A 15,555-nucleotide genomic window follows, 5' to 3' on the forward strand; every position below is an offset into this window, starting at 1 on the left:
ACTGAGGTCCGAGGCGGCTCTGCATCGCTCGCACACACTGTGGATGACCAAGCATGTGCCCATGATAATCATGGCCTTAGAGGGATGAGTGTGTCAGAGCCTAGAAGGGGCATATATATGATGGAGGAGGGAGGAGGAGGAGGGAGGAGGAGGAGATGATAGCATTGTAAAAGTTAACAAGATAGTTAGTTTAAGCAGAAAGTGAGGAGAGGTTAGAGATAAGGGTAGATGTCAGAGGAGAAAGTTCAATTAAGCTGAGGTATCGAGTAGGAAAGGGGTGAGGGGAATGAGAGGTGGTGGATGAGAGCAGAAGAGGTCATGTACAAATAGACCTTGTTAGTCAGAGAGCAGTCATTCCAGAGGGCACGTGAGAAGTGAAGAGTAAAGTGAGACATGGAATGTGGATTACATTAGATGGGTTAATACGCTTAGCAGGGAGGTGGAGAGAGAGAGGCAAGAGGCAGAGAGTGGTGCAGGGGTTGAGGAAGAGATGTTGCATGTACCTTATCAGAACATTAAAGAACATCAATTCACACTGGTGCAGAGTTGATGATGAATCCAGTTCACCTCCAATTCAATTTTAACAGAAATGTTTCATTCTTCATTACTGAAAAAAAAGAAAAGTAAAAAACATTTCATTACTATTTTCAAAATGGATTGAATTCCCCCAACAATGACTATGTGTTACCAATATATCCCTCTCAGTCCCACTGCAGCATATACTGTACCAGTGTGGAAGTAGGAAGGTACACAGTACCGGTAAAACAATACGTGCCGGTACTATGCACCATATGAATTATAAGGGGATGTAAATCTCCCAGTCTCTCTCCATATCCGCAACAGAGCGGGCTCCGGTCAGTGGCATGGATGCCCATATATGGGTATGCTCATATTTGGGCATCCCATGTCACTGACCGGAGCCGGCTCTGAGTATAGGGATATATGCGGAGACGCAGAGGTGCAAGGAAATGGGAGGAGGCACGGTGAGAAACAGGGAGAGACCACAGGAAGATAGAGGGCAACAACTTCCACAAGGTACTTGTATGGGTATAATTGTTTGTATTTTGTGCAGAGGGGGTAATTTCAGATAAAATACAATTCTCCACCCTCTACGAAACAATTCCACTTTGTTCAGTAAGCCAGAAAGTCTTGGTCCCATGTGGACTGAATTTAATGCAAATAAGGTCCTTAATACACAAGTAAAGAATAAAGTTACTTATTCTCTACTGTAAGAAGTGCCACATTGCCCACTATTTGGGTCCTGTGCCCAGATTGTGACCATGCATGGCAGAGGTGAGATTCCCCCAACTCCAATTTGCTACACTCTCCAAGAGAGATAATTGTGATCAGAGGTGGAACTAGGGGAGAGTGTGAGCAGGGTCACTGCCCAGGGAGTAACCTGACTGGGGGCACGGAAATCTCATTTAGTGCATATGTTGCGGCACTGCATTGATTGACCGGTCAATCTGCACTGCTGCCTGTCACAGTGACATCCTGATCGGGCACTGTGATCAGCTATAGCACTGACCCAGGTGAGATAGTTCAGCACTTTACAAGGAGGGAACAGATGTTGTGGGTGACAGATGCTGGAGGTAGGCCAAGACTGTTGGCCAGAGTAACGTGGAGACTTACTGCACTCTGCATGCCCATCCTCTCCCTGACATCAGGGGAAGGAAGTGGCCCTGGGGTGTGTAGGTATGCCAGATGTCAGTGTATGCATAAGTAAGTATGCCTGTGTAGTGGGAGGTGTAGGGGCGTTAAGCTGGAGGACTTAAAACAGGCACAAAAGCACATAGATACCTCTGATTATACCGCACCAAATGCTGATAATATCATGCTGTAGCTGCACTTTACAGAAGATGATGCAGATGTCATCATTGGTTGGTGGGTTCATTAAATCAATCCATCATATCATAACCACACTGTGCATATGATGTACTGAATCAGTAACACCAGGAAGACATCTCCATGTTAGGAGTAGAGTTGAAGTTAACAGAATATGTCCAGCACTGTGGTGTGTAGCCCATAAATAATAATTGTGCACATTACCAGAACAACATACTGTCAACTGCAAGATCATTTTGCTGCTTGTAGCGTATGCTCATCCTGTACAGTGTTGTAGTAGATCCGTCTCTTCAGTGTTCACTGCAACAAAAGTAAGACATTGCATTAATATTACAGACGTTTGGGGGCTGAAATCTCACTTCGCTGCGGACAATTTCCCTTTGCATAAGATTCTTGTGATTATGTCAATGATGATCAATAACTGCATCATAACACAGCCGCTCTATACAGAAGATGTACTTGCTCTCAATGGTCATGGAGGTAATACGTCACACAATGTACAGATATAGCAAGGATTATTTCTCCCACTGGTGCATTATGGCATTATGATGGGAAATGTTGTGAGATTCTGCATTATCAGCATCACTGAATCTTTTGGAAATTAAGTGATATTCTATGTTTTAATGCAATATTATGGATGATCAGCCGGTAAAATAATAATAGCTTGCTGTATCTGTAGCCATGCTCTACCCATGATGTGCTGAACCAATGACTGCAGAGAGATTCAGAGTGGTAAACATGACTGGAACGCATCTCTGAATAATGGGCAGCAAAGCAGTGCAGAATAGGAGGTGAAAGTATTTAAAATGGAAGATCCTTAGCAGCTGTGTGGGGAGTAGACAGTACAGACTGACCAAGTAAATGGTAAAAGGAGTAACTTCAACATTACTTGGCTTTGTTCTCCACATTGAAGCTTTCCTCCTCTTTAAATCACTAATACTGATGCCATGTGTAACCTGTACTGAGAGTTATATAATCTACTGGCCTAGATGAAACCATATGATGCAAACAGGATCCATCCCACTCCAGATTCATAGAATTGAACCACCTCAATCTTTCATAACAATCACATAGAACTGCAGCTGTGCGCTACTGCACATGTTCTTGTTATGAATGGTAGTAGATGTGGTCCTTGGGTCTTTACTTCATACTGTAGCCACCCTCTACTCATGATGTATTGAATCAACGAAAACTTGCATGGTTCAGATCACAGGAAGGGGTAGAGTAGAGATGAAAATATTCAATGTGAAACCCGTAGCAGCCGGATTGTGTGGAGTCAATAAAACGACAAATACTAAATGGTAAATGAGAAATATACACATTGCTTATCTGTCTCTGTGTAGTAATTTTCCTTCTCTTCAACTGTCCTTCAAATTTTCTCTTTTGCAAGAAAAGGAACACATGGCTTCAATATTCACTTCTGTTCTGCAGTCATCCCTCCTGAAATAAAAGTTAAGCATTGCATTGTTATTATGATAATACATACAATAAACCTTGCTCCAAACCATTGATGCAAAGCAAATCCACCTCCCACCCACAGCTGTGCTCCTTCTAGAGCATGCATGTCAAACTCCAGTCCTCGAGGGTCCCAAACAGGCCAGGTTTTCAGTAGGGATATCCTGAAAACCTGGCCTGTTTGCTGCCCTCGAGGACTGGAGTTTGACATCCTTGTTCTTGAGCTTCTACCACGCAAGTCATCCATGTGAGTGACACTGTACTGCAGTCCTGGTCTGCACACAATCTACTGAATCAATGACATCACACTGTAAAGGCAATCTACAAGATGTATTAGTTGTCCACACTTCCGAAATGTTACTTTTATGTCCAAATCACTTATTCCCATGACCTGATATTTGTATTTGTTATTTATAGGATTGTCACAAAGAGTTGATGAGGTCACCAAATGATAGTATGTAGAGAGAAAGAGAGATCTCAGAACAGAGCCCTGATGTATACCCACAGACAGATCAATAGAAGACGAAGACATGTTAGCAACAGAGATGGAGAATGTGTGACAGGAAAGTTATGATGAAAACCAGGATAGAACTGTGTTACGGATACCAAGAGAGAGTTTAGAATATGAAGGAGGAGAGTGATTGAGAGCATCAAACGCAGCAGATAGATCAAGTAGGATTAGTAGGGAAAAGTGACCTTGGGAATTTGCTTTAAGCACAGTCTGTAGAACGAGCTGTACGAAAGGCAGGTTGTAAAGGATCCAGGAGGGCATGTGATTTAAGAATGTTGACATTCTAGCAATTAGGAGACAAACAGCAGGAGGGATATAGGGCGGTAGTTAGTAAGGCACATAGGGTGTAGGTTGTTTCTGAGAAAAGGGTGACCACTACAGGCTTAAAGTAAGAGGGTAAAGAGCCAGAGAATAGGGAGGACTTGAAGATGTGGGTGAGAGTGGGGACTAAGAGATGCAGTAAGGTGTGAGGGGATACGATCTAGAGGGCATGTGGTAGAGGGAGAAGAGAAGATGATTAGCTTCCAGCTCTGTAAGAGAAGAAAAGGAGTCAAATGCAGAAGGAGAATTAGGTAGAAGGAGAGAAGGGGGAAGGGACAGAAGGAATCTCCTTGTGGGTGGCATCCACCTTGCCTCTGAAGTAGTCAAATGCTTGAGGAGAAGTGAAGGAAGGATGGCAAGTGTGAGGAGAAGGTTAGTGGAGGGAGTCAAATACAGGGAAAAAAAGACAGCGTAAATTAAATTTGAGTGTTGATGAATGTGAAAAAAAAGTAGTGTGGTTTGGCCCCAGAGAGCAGCTTTATACAGGACTGGAGACATTTTTACTGTAGAAAAATCAAATATCAATTGTGTGATTTCCTTCATAGGCATTAAGAACAGCGAGTGGAAGTGTGATGAACATGTTTGGGAATTTAGCCAAGGGTGTGGGCTAGAGGGACAAGTGTGTCAGAGCCTAGAGGGGGCATATAGATAGGAGGATAGCATTGTAAGAGTTAATAAGATTGTTAGTTTAAGCGGAAAGAGAGAGAGAGCAGAGAGGTTAGAGTAGATGTCAGAGGAGAGTTTAATTAAGCAGAGGCAAATCAGTGGGACAGGTAAGATGGGGTGAGGGGAATGACTGATTGTGAATGATGAGAGCAGAAGAGGTCATGTACAACTAGAGCCTTGTTAGTCAGAGAACGGACATTCCAGATGGCATAGGAGAAGGGAAGAGAAAAGTAAGGAAAGGAATGTGGATTACATTAGATAGGTTAACACTCTTAGCAGGGAGGCAGAGGCAGGGAGGCCCGATGTGTATATGAGCAGGTTCAAGATTATAAGAGATATCCCACACTTCAGCAAACATAGAAGGAGACACAGAGATAGGTGTAGAGAGAGACAGAGATAGCTCTATGTAGAGAGAGAGGGACGTAGAGAGAATGAGACAGATAGGCGCAGAGAGAGGGGGCGCAGAGAGAGGAGGCGCCAAAAGAGGGGGCGCAGAGAGAGGGGGCACAGAGAATAGGATATTAAAGAGTGCTTTTCATTGAGCAGTGCAGAAATAGCTGCAATAGAGGTCTGTACAAATGGTGCAGTGTGTAGACACATGCAAAGGTAGGGGAAGGAAAGAGGAGAACATGTGGATAAAAGCAGGAGTGTGGAAGTTAGAGAAATTAGAAAAGTTTAACAGAGGAGTGAGGAAACAGCAAGCAGAAAGAACAAGAGAGAGGTTACATTGGGATGACGTTCTGTGGTAAAGAGAAAATGCTAGGAGAGAGCTTTCAAATATTAGAGGACATGAATTGAGGGAGCAAATGTATAAATCAAAACCTGAGGGGGAGGTATAGCATGAAAGCTTGCACAGCAGATTATAGTCTTAATGTTGCGTGTACCTGTCAGGGTATTCAAGAAGTTAAATTCTCACAAGTGCAGAGTTCATGATGAAATGCTGAATCTAGTCCCCCTCCAATTTAATTTTAATATAACTTTTCCATTCTTCATTACTGCAAAAAGCAAACAAAACAAAACCACATTGCATTACTATTTTCAAAATGGATTGAATGGCATATTCAACAGTGACTGTGTGATGCCAATATTCCCCACTCACTCGTAGTGAAGCACATATTGTACTAGTGTTGAAAGTAGGCCGGTAGAGTCAGGTACGCAGTACTGATAAAACAATAAGTGCCCGTCGTAAGTACCAGCTCCGCAACAGTGCGGGCATCACATTAGTGACGTGGATGAACATATATGGATAAGCCCATATTAAGGCATCACGTGACCAGAGCCGTCACTGACTGGGTATACGTAAAGACGCAGGGAGATGCAAGGAAAGGGAGGGAGAGAGACAGGGAGAAGATGTGAAACGGAGGAAGGCACGGATGGAGGGAGTTCTTCCGAGCTTCTGCGGGCCTCTCTCTTTCACTGGTGCATGCCGGGAGCTGGTCCCAACATCCACAAAGTGTGTGTGTATTATTGGTTGTATTTTATGGGGGTAGGAGGGTAGTGTGTATATTGTGTGTGTGGGAGTATTATATTGTGTGTAGAGGTGCAGAGGAGAGTACTAGATTGTGTATCTTGTGTAAGGGTGTTGTGTATATTGTGTTTGGAGCTATAATATTATTGGGGAGATTAGTATTGAGGAGGTATTATAGTGTGTATTGTGGGGAGTATTAGTGTGTGTATTGTTTGTGGGTGACAGATGCTGGGGGTATGCAGCAATCCCTGCACTGAGGTCCGAGGCGGCTCTGCATCGCTCGCACGCACTGTGGATGACCAAGCATGTGCCCATGATAATCATGGCCTTACAGGGATGAGTGTGTCAGAGCCTAGAAGGGGCATATATATGATGGAGGAGGGAGGAGGAGGAGGGAGGAGGAGGAGATGATAGCATTGTAAAAGTTAACAAGATAGTTAGTTTAAGCAGAAAGTGAGGAGAGGTTAGAGATAAGGGTAGATGTCAGAGGAGAGAGTTCAATTAAGCTGAGGTATCGAGTAGGACAGGGGTGAGGGGAATGAGAGGTGGTGGATGATGAGAGCAGAAGAGGTCATGTACAAATAGACCTTGTTAGTCAGAGAGCAGTCATTCCAGGGGGCACGTGAGAAGTGAAGAGTAAAGTGAGACATGGAATGTGGATTACATTAGATGGGTTAATACGCTTAGCAGGGAGGTGGAGAGAGAGAGGCAAGAGGCAGAGAGTGGTGCAGGGGTTGAGGAAGAGATGTTGCATGTACCTTATCAGAACATTAAAGAACATTAATTCACACTGGTGCAGAGTTGATGATGAATCCAGTTCACCTCCAATTCAATTTTAACAGAAATGTTTCATTCTTCATTACTGAAAAAAAAGAAAAGTAAAAAACATTTCATTACTATTTTCAAAATGGATTGAATTCCCCCAACAATGACTATGTGTTACCAATATATCCCTCTCAGTCCCACTGCAGCATATACTGTACCAGTGTGAAAGTAGGAAGGTACACAGTACCGGTAAAACAATACGTGCCGGTACTATGCACCATATGAATTATAAGGGGATGTAAATCTCCCAGTCTCTCTCCATATCCGCAACAGAGCGGGCTCCGGTCAGTGGCATGGATGCCCATATATGGGTATGCTCATATTTGGGCATCCCATGTCACTGACCGGAGCCGGCTCTGAGTATAGGGATATATGCGGAGACGCAGAGGTGCAAGGAAATGGGAGGAGGCACGGTGAGAAACAGGGAGAGACCACAGGAAGATAGAGGGCAACAACTTCCACAAGGTACTTGTATGGGTATAATTGTTTGTATTTTGTGCAGAGGGGGTAATTTCAGATAAAATACAATTCTCCACCCTCTACGAAACAATTCCACTTTGTTCAGTAAGCCAGAAAGTCTTGGTCCCATGTGGACTGAATTTAATGCAAATAAGGTCCTTAATACACAAGTAAAGAATAAAGTTACTTATTCTCTACTGTAAGAAGTGCCACATTGCCCACTATTTGGGTCCTGTGCCCAGATTGTGACCATGCATGGCAGAGGTGAGATTCCCCCAACTCCAATTTGCTACACTCTCCAAGAGAGATAATTGTGATCAGAGGTGGAACTAGGGGAGGGTGTGAGCAGGGTCACTGCCCAGGGAGTAACCTGACTGGGGGCACGGAAATCTCATTTAGTGCATATGTTGCGGCACTGCATTGATTGACCGGTCAATCTGCACTGCTGCCTGTCACAGTGACATCCTGATCGGGCACTGTGATCAGCTATAGCACTGACCCAGGTGAGATAGTTCAGCACTTTACAAGGAGGGAACAGATGTTGTGGGTGACAGATGCTGGAGGTAGGCCAAGACTGTTGGCCAGAGTAACGTGGAGACTTACTGCACTCTGCATGCCCATCCTCTCCCTGACATCAGGGGAAGGAAGTGGCCCTGGGGTGTGTGTAGGTATGCCAGATGTCAGTGTATGCATAAGTAAGTATGCCTGTGTAGTGGGAGGTGTAGGGGCGTTAAGCTGGAGGACTTAAAACAGGCACAAAAGCACATAGATACCTCTGATTATACCGCACCAAATGCTGATAATATCATGCTGTAGCTGCACTTTACAGAAGATGATGCAGATGTCATCATTGGTTGGTGGGTTCATTAAATCAATCCATCATATCATAACCACACTGTGCATATGATGTACTGAATCAGTAACACCAGGAAGACATCTCCATGTTAGGAGTAGAGTTGAAGTTAACAGAATATGTCCAGCACTGTGGTGTGTAGCCCATAAATAATAATTGTGCACATTACCAGAACAACATACTGTCAACTGCAAGATCATTTTGCTGCTTGTAGCGTATGCTCATCCTGTACAGTGTTGTAGTAGATCCGTCTCTTCAGTGTTCACTGCAACAAAAGTAAGACATTGCATTAATATTACAGACGTTTGGGGGCTGAAATCTCACTTCGCTGCGGACAATTTCCCTTTGCATAAGATTCTTGTGATTATGTCAATGATGATCAATAACTGCATCATAACACAGCCGCTCTATACAGAAGATGTACTTGCTCTCATTGGTCATTGAGGTAATACGTCACACAATGTACAGATATAGCAAGGATTATTTCTCCCACTTGTGCATTATGGCATTATGATGGGAAATGTTGTGAGATTCTGCATTATCAGCATCACTGAATCTTTTGGAAATTAAGTGATATTCTATGTTTTAATGCAATATTATGGGTGATCAGCCGGTAAAATAATAATAGCTTGCTGTATCTGTAGCCATGCTCTACCCATGATGTGCTGAACCAATGACTGCAGAGAGATTCAGAGTGCTAAACATGACTGGAACGCATCTCTGAATAATGGGCAGCAAAGCAGTGCAGAATAGGAGGTGAAAGTATTTAAAATGGAAGATCCTTAGCAGCTGTGTGGAGAGTAGACAGTACAGACTGACCAAGTAAATGGTAAAAGGAGTAACTTCAACATTACTTGGCTTTGTTCTCCACATTGAAGCTTTCCTCCTCTTTAAATCACTAATACTGATGCCATGTGTAACCTGTACTGAGAGTTATATAATCTACTGGCCTAGATGAAACCATATGATGCAAACAGGATCCATCCCACTCCAGATTCATAGAATTGAACCACCTCAACCTTTCATAACAATCACATAGAACTGCAGCTGTGCGCTACTGCACATGTTCTTGTTATGAATGGTAGTAGATGTGGTCCTTGGGTCTTTACTTCATACTGTAGCCACCCTCTACTCATGATGTATTGAATCAACGAAAACCTGCATGGTTCAGATCACAGGAAGGGGTAGAGTAGAGATGAAAATATTCAATGTGAAACCCGTAGCAGCCGGATTGTGTGGAGTCAATAAAACGACAAATACTAAATGGTAAATGAGAAATATACACATTGCTTATCTGTCTCTGTGTAGTAATTTTCCTTCTCTTCAACTGTCCTTCAAATTTTCTCTTTTGCAAGAAAAGGAACACATGGCTTCAATATTCACTTCTGTTCTGCAGTCATCCCTCCTGAAATAAAAGTTAAGCATTGCATTGTTATTATGATAATACATACAATAAACCTTGCTCCAAACCATTTGATGCAAAGCAAATCCACCTCCCACCCACAGCTGTGCTCCTTCTAGAGCATGCATGTCAAACTCCAGTCCTCGAGGGTCCCAAACAGGCCAGGTTTTCAGTAGGGATATCCTGAAAACCTGGCCTGTTTGCGGCCCTCGAGGACTGGAGTTTGACATCCTTGTTCTTGAGCTTCTACCACGCAAGTCATCCATGTGAGTGACACTGTACTGCAGTCCTGGTCTGCACACAATCTACTGAATCAATGACATCACACTGTAAAGGCAATATACAAGATGTATTAGTTGTCCACACTTCCGAAATGTTACTTTTATGTCCAAATCACTTATTCCCATGACCTGATATTTGTATTTGTTATTTATAGGATTGTCACAAAGAGTTGATGAGGTCACCAAATGATAGTATGTAGAGAGAAAGAGAGATCTCAGAACAGAGCCCTGATGTATACCCACAGACAGATCAATAGAAGACGAAGACATGTTAGCAACAGAGATGGAGAATGTGTGACAGGAAAGTTATGATGAAAACCAGGATAGAACTGTGTTACGGATACCAAGAGAGAGTTTAGAATATGAAGGAGGAGAGTGATTGAGAGCATCAAACGCAGCAGATAGATCAAGTAGGATTAGTAGGGAAAAGTGACCTTGGGAATTTGCTTTAAGCACAGTCTGTAGAACGAGCTGTACGAAAGGCAGGTTGTAAAGGATCCAGGAGGGAATGTGATTTAAGAATGTTGACATTCTAGCAATTAGGAGACAAACAGCAGGAGGGATACAGGGCGGTAGTTAGTAAGGCACATAGGGTGTAGGTTGTTTCTGAGAAAAGGGTGACCACTACAGGCTTAAAGTAAGAGGGTAAAGAGCCAGAGAATAGGGAGGAATTGAAGATGTGGGTGAGAGTGGGGACTAAGAGATGCAGTAAGGTGTGAGGGGATACGATCTAGAGGGCATGGGTTAATACGCTTAGCAGGGAGGTGGAGAGAGAGAGGCAAGAGGCAGAGAGTGGTGCAGGGGTTGAGGAAGAGATGTTGCATGTACCTTATCAGAACATTAAAGAACATCAATTCACACTGGTGCAGAGTTGATGATGAATCCAGTTCACCTCCAATTCAATTTTAACAGAAATGTTTCATTCTTCATTACTGAAAAAAAAGAAAAGTAAAAAACATTTCATTACTATTTTCAAAATGGATTGAATTCCCCCAACAATGACTATGTGTTACCAATATATCCCTCTCAGTCCCACTGCAGCATATACTGTACCAGTGTGAAAGTAGGAAGGTACACAGTACCGGTAAAACAATACGTGCCGGTACTATGCACCATATGAATTATAAGGGGATGTAAATCTCCCAGTCTCTCTCCATATCCGCAACAGAGCGGGCTCCGGTCAGTGGCATGGATGCCCATATATGGGTATGCTCATATTTGGGCATCCCATGTCACTGACCGGAGCCGGCTCTGAGTATAGGGATATATGCGGAGACGCAGAGGTGCAAGGAAATGGGAGGAGGCACGGTGAGAAACAGGGAGAGACCACAGGAAGATAGAGGGCAACAACTTCCACAAGGTACTTGTATGGGTATAATTGTTTGTATTTTGTGCAGAGGGGGTAATTTCAGATAAAATACAATTCTCCACCCTCTACGAAACAATTCCACTTTGTTCAGTAAGCCAGAAAGTCTTGGTCCCATGTGGACTGAATTTAATGCAAATAAGGTCCTTAATACACAAGTAAAGAATAAAGTTACTTATTCTCTACTGTAAGAAGTGCCACATTGCCCACTATTTGGGTCCTGTGCCCAGATTGTGACCATGCATGGCAGAGGTGAGATTCCCCCAACTCCAATTTGCTACACTCTCCAAGAGAGATAATTGTGATCAGAGGTGGAACTAGGGGAGGGTGTGAGCAGGGTCACTGCCCAGGGAGTAACCTGACTGGGGGCACGGAAATCTCATTTAGTGCATATGTTGCGGCACTGCATTGATTGACCGGTCAATCTGCACTGCTGCCTGTCACAGTGACATCCTGATCGGGCACTGTGATCAGCTATAGCACTGACCCAGGTGAGATAGTTCAGCACTTTACAAGGAGGGAACAGATGTTGTGGGTGACAGATGCTGGAGGTAGGCCAAGACTGTTGGCCAGAGTAACGTGGAGACTTACTGCACTCTGCATGCCCATCCTCTCCCTGACATCAGGGGAAGGAAGTGGCCCTGGGGTGTGTGTAGGTATGCCAGATGTCAGTGTATGCATAAGTAAGTATGCCTGTGTAGTGGGAGGTGTAGGGGCGTTAAGCTGGAGGACTTAAAACAGGCACAAAAGCACATAGATACCTCTGATTATACCGCACCAAATGCTGATAATATCATGCTGTAGCTGCACTTTACAGAAGATGATGCAGATGTCATCATTGGTTGGTGGGTTCATTAAATCAATCCATCATATCATAACCACACTGTGCATATGATGTACTGAATCAGTAACACCAGGAAGACATCTCCATGTTAGGAGTAGAGTTGAAGTTAACAGAATATGTCCAGCACTGTGGTGTGTAGCCCATAAATAATAATTGTGCACATTACCAGAACAACATACTGTCAACTGCAAGATCATTTTGCTGCTTGTAGCGTATGCTCATCCTGTACAGTGTTGTAGTAGATCCGTCTCTTCAGTGTTCACTGCAACAAAAGTAAGACATTGCATTAATATTACAGACGTTTGGGGGCTGAAATCTCACTTCGCTGCGGACAATTTCCCTTTGCATAAGATTCTTGTGATTATGTCAATGATGATCAATAACTGCATCATAACACAGCCGCTCTATACAGAAGATGTACTTGCTCTCATTGGTCATTGAGGTAATACGTCACACAATGTACAGATATAGCAAGGATTATTTCTCCCACTTGTGCATTATGGCATTATGATGGGAAATGTTGTGAGATTCTGCATTATCAGCATCACTGAATCTTTTGGAAATTAAGTGATATTCTATGTTTTAATGCAATATTATGGGTGATCAGCCGGTAAAATAATAATAGCTTGCTGTATCTGTAGCCATGCTCTACCCATGATGTGCTGAATCAATGACTGCAGAGAGATTCAGAGTGGTAAACATGACTGGAACGCATTTTTAAATAATGGGCAGCAAAGCAGTGCAGAATAGGAGGTGAAAGTATTTAAAATGGAAGATCCTTAGCAGCTGTGTGGGGAGTAGACAGTACAGACTGACCAAGTAAATGGTAAAAGGAGTAACTTCAACATTACTTGGCTTTGTTCTCCACATTGAAGCTTTCCTCCTCTTTAAATCACTAATACTGATGCCATGTGTAACCTGTACTGAGAGTTATATAATCTACTGGCCTAGATGAAACCATATGATGCAAACAGGATCCATCCCACTCCAGATTCATAGAATTGAACCACCTCAACCTTTCATAACAATCACATAGAACTGCAGCTGTGCGCTACTGCACATGTTCTTGTTATGAATGGTAGTAGATGTGGTCCTTGGGTCTTTACTTCATACTGTAGCCACCCTCTACTCATGATGTATTGAATCAACGAAAACCTGCATGGTTCAGATCACAGGAAGGGGTAGAGTAGAGATGAAAATATTCAATGTGAAACCCGTAGCAGCCGGATTGTGTGGAGTCAATAAAACGACAAATACTAAATGGTAAATGAGAAATATACACATTGCTTATCTGTCTCTGTGTAGTAATTTTCCTTCTCTTCAACTGTCCTTCAAATTTTCTCTTTTGCAAGAAAAGGAACACATGGCTTCAATATTCACTTCTGTTCTGCAGTCATCCCTCCTGAAATAAAAGTTAAGCATTGCATTGTTATTATGATAATACATACAATAAACCTTGCTCCAAACCATTTGATGCAAAGCAAATCCACCTCCCACCCACAGCTGTGCTCCTTCTAGAGCATGCATGTCAAACTCCAGTCCTCGAGGGTCCCAAACAGGCCAGGTTTTCAGTAGGGATATCCTGAAAACCTGGCCTGTTTGCGGCCCTCGAGGACTGGAGTTTGACATCCTTGTTCTTGAGCTTCTACCACGCAAGTCATCCATGTGAGTGACACTGTACTGCAGTCCTGGTCTGCACACAATCTACTGAATCAATGACATCACACTGTAAAGGCAATCTACAAGATGTATTAGTTGTCCACACTTCCGAAATGTTACTTTTATGTCCAAATCACTTATTCCCATGACCTGATATTTGTATTTGTTATTTATAGGATTGTCACAAAGAGTTGATGAGGTCACCAAATGATAGTATGTAGAGAGAAAGAGAGATCTCAGAACAGAGCCCTGATGTATACCCACAGACAGATCAATAGAAGACGAAGACATGTTAGCAACAGAGATGGAGAATGTGTGACAGGAAAGTTATGATGAAAACCAGGATAGAACTGTGTTACGGATACCAAGAGAGAGTTTAGAATATGAAGGAGGAGAGTGATTGAGAGCATCAAACGCAGCAGATAGATCAAGTAGGATTAGTAGGGAAAAGTGACCTTGGGAATTTGCTTTAAGCACAGTCTGTAGAACGAGCTGTACGAAAGGCAGGTTGTAAAGGATCCAGGAGGGAATGTGATTTAAGAATGTTGACATTCTAGCAATTAGGAGACAAACAGCAGGAGGGATACAGGGCGGTAGTTAGTAAGGCACATAGGGTGTAGGTTGTTTCTGAGAAAAGGGTGACCACTACAGGCTTAAAGTAAGAGGGTAAAGAGCCAGAGAATAGGGAGGAATTGAAGATGTGGGTGAGAGTGGGGACTAAGAGATGCAGTAAGGTGTGAGGGGATACGATCTAGAGGGCATGGGTTAATACGCTTAGCAGGGAGGTGGAGAGAGAGAGGCAAGAGGCAGAGAGTGGTGCAGGGGTTGAGGAAGAGATGTTGCATGTACCTTATCAGAACATTAAAGAACATCAATTCACACTGGTGCAGAGTTGATGATGAATCCAGTTCACCTCCAATTCAATTTTAACAGAAATGTTTCATTCTTCATTACTGAAAAAAAAGAAAAGTAAAAAACATTTCATTACTATTTTCAAAATGGATTGAATTCCCCCAACAATGACTATGTGTTACCAATATATCCCTCTCAGTCCCACTGCAGCATATACTGTACCAGTGTGAAAGTAGGAAGGTACACAGTACCGGTAAAACAATACGTGCCGGTACTATGCACCATATGAATTATAAGGGGATGTAAATCTCCCAGTCTCTCTCCATATCCGCAACAGAGCGGGCTCCGGTCAGTGGCATGGATGCCCATATATGGGTATGCTCATATTTGGGCATCCCATGTCACTGACCGGAGCCGGCTCTGAGTATAGGGATATATGCGGAGACGCAGAGGTGCAAGGAAATGGGAGGAGGCACGGTGAGAAACAGGGAGAGACCACAGGAAGATAGAGGGCAACAACTTCCACAAGGTACTTGTATGGGTATAATTGTTTGTATTTTGTGCAGAGGGGGTAATTTCAGATAAAATACAATTCTCCACCCTCTACGAAACAATTCCACTTTGTTCAGTAAGCCAGAAAGTCTTGGTCCCATGTGGACTGAATTTAATGCAAATAAGGTCCTTAATACACAAGTAAAGAATAAAGTTACTTATTCTCTACTGTAAGAAGTGCCACATTGCCCACTAT

The 15,555-nt window shown here is 43.1% G+C and overlaps 1 long non-coding RNA gene across 1 annotated transcript; it reads right to left on the reverse strand.

The window, feature by feature from the left end:
* Positions 1-2,098: 2,098 nt before the first annotated feature.
* Positions 2,099-8,643, reverse strand: LOC142486517 (uncharacterized). The gene is made up of 5 exons (XR_012799009.1): positions 8,573-8,643; positions 7,025-7,128; positions 5,683-5,793; positions 3,166-3,285; positions 2,099-2,145 (listed from the first exon to the last, which is right to left on the reverse strand). It is a non-coding gene; the product is annotated as an uncharacterized LOC142486517 (long non-coding RNA).
* Positions 8,644-15,555: the final 6,912 nt, after the last annotated feature.

This window comes from Ascaphus truei, unplaced genomic scaffold (genome assembly GCF_040206685.1).
Source record: "Ascaphus truei isolate aAscTru1 unplaced genomic scaffold, aAscTru1.hap1 HAP1_SCAFFOLD_928, whole genome shotgun sequence".
NCBI classification, from domain to species: Eukaryota; Metazoa; Chordata; class Amphibia; order Anura; family Ascaphidae; genus Ascaphus; species Ascaphus truei.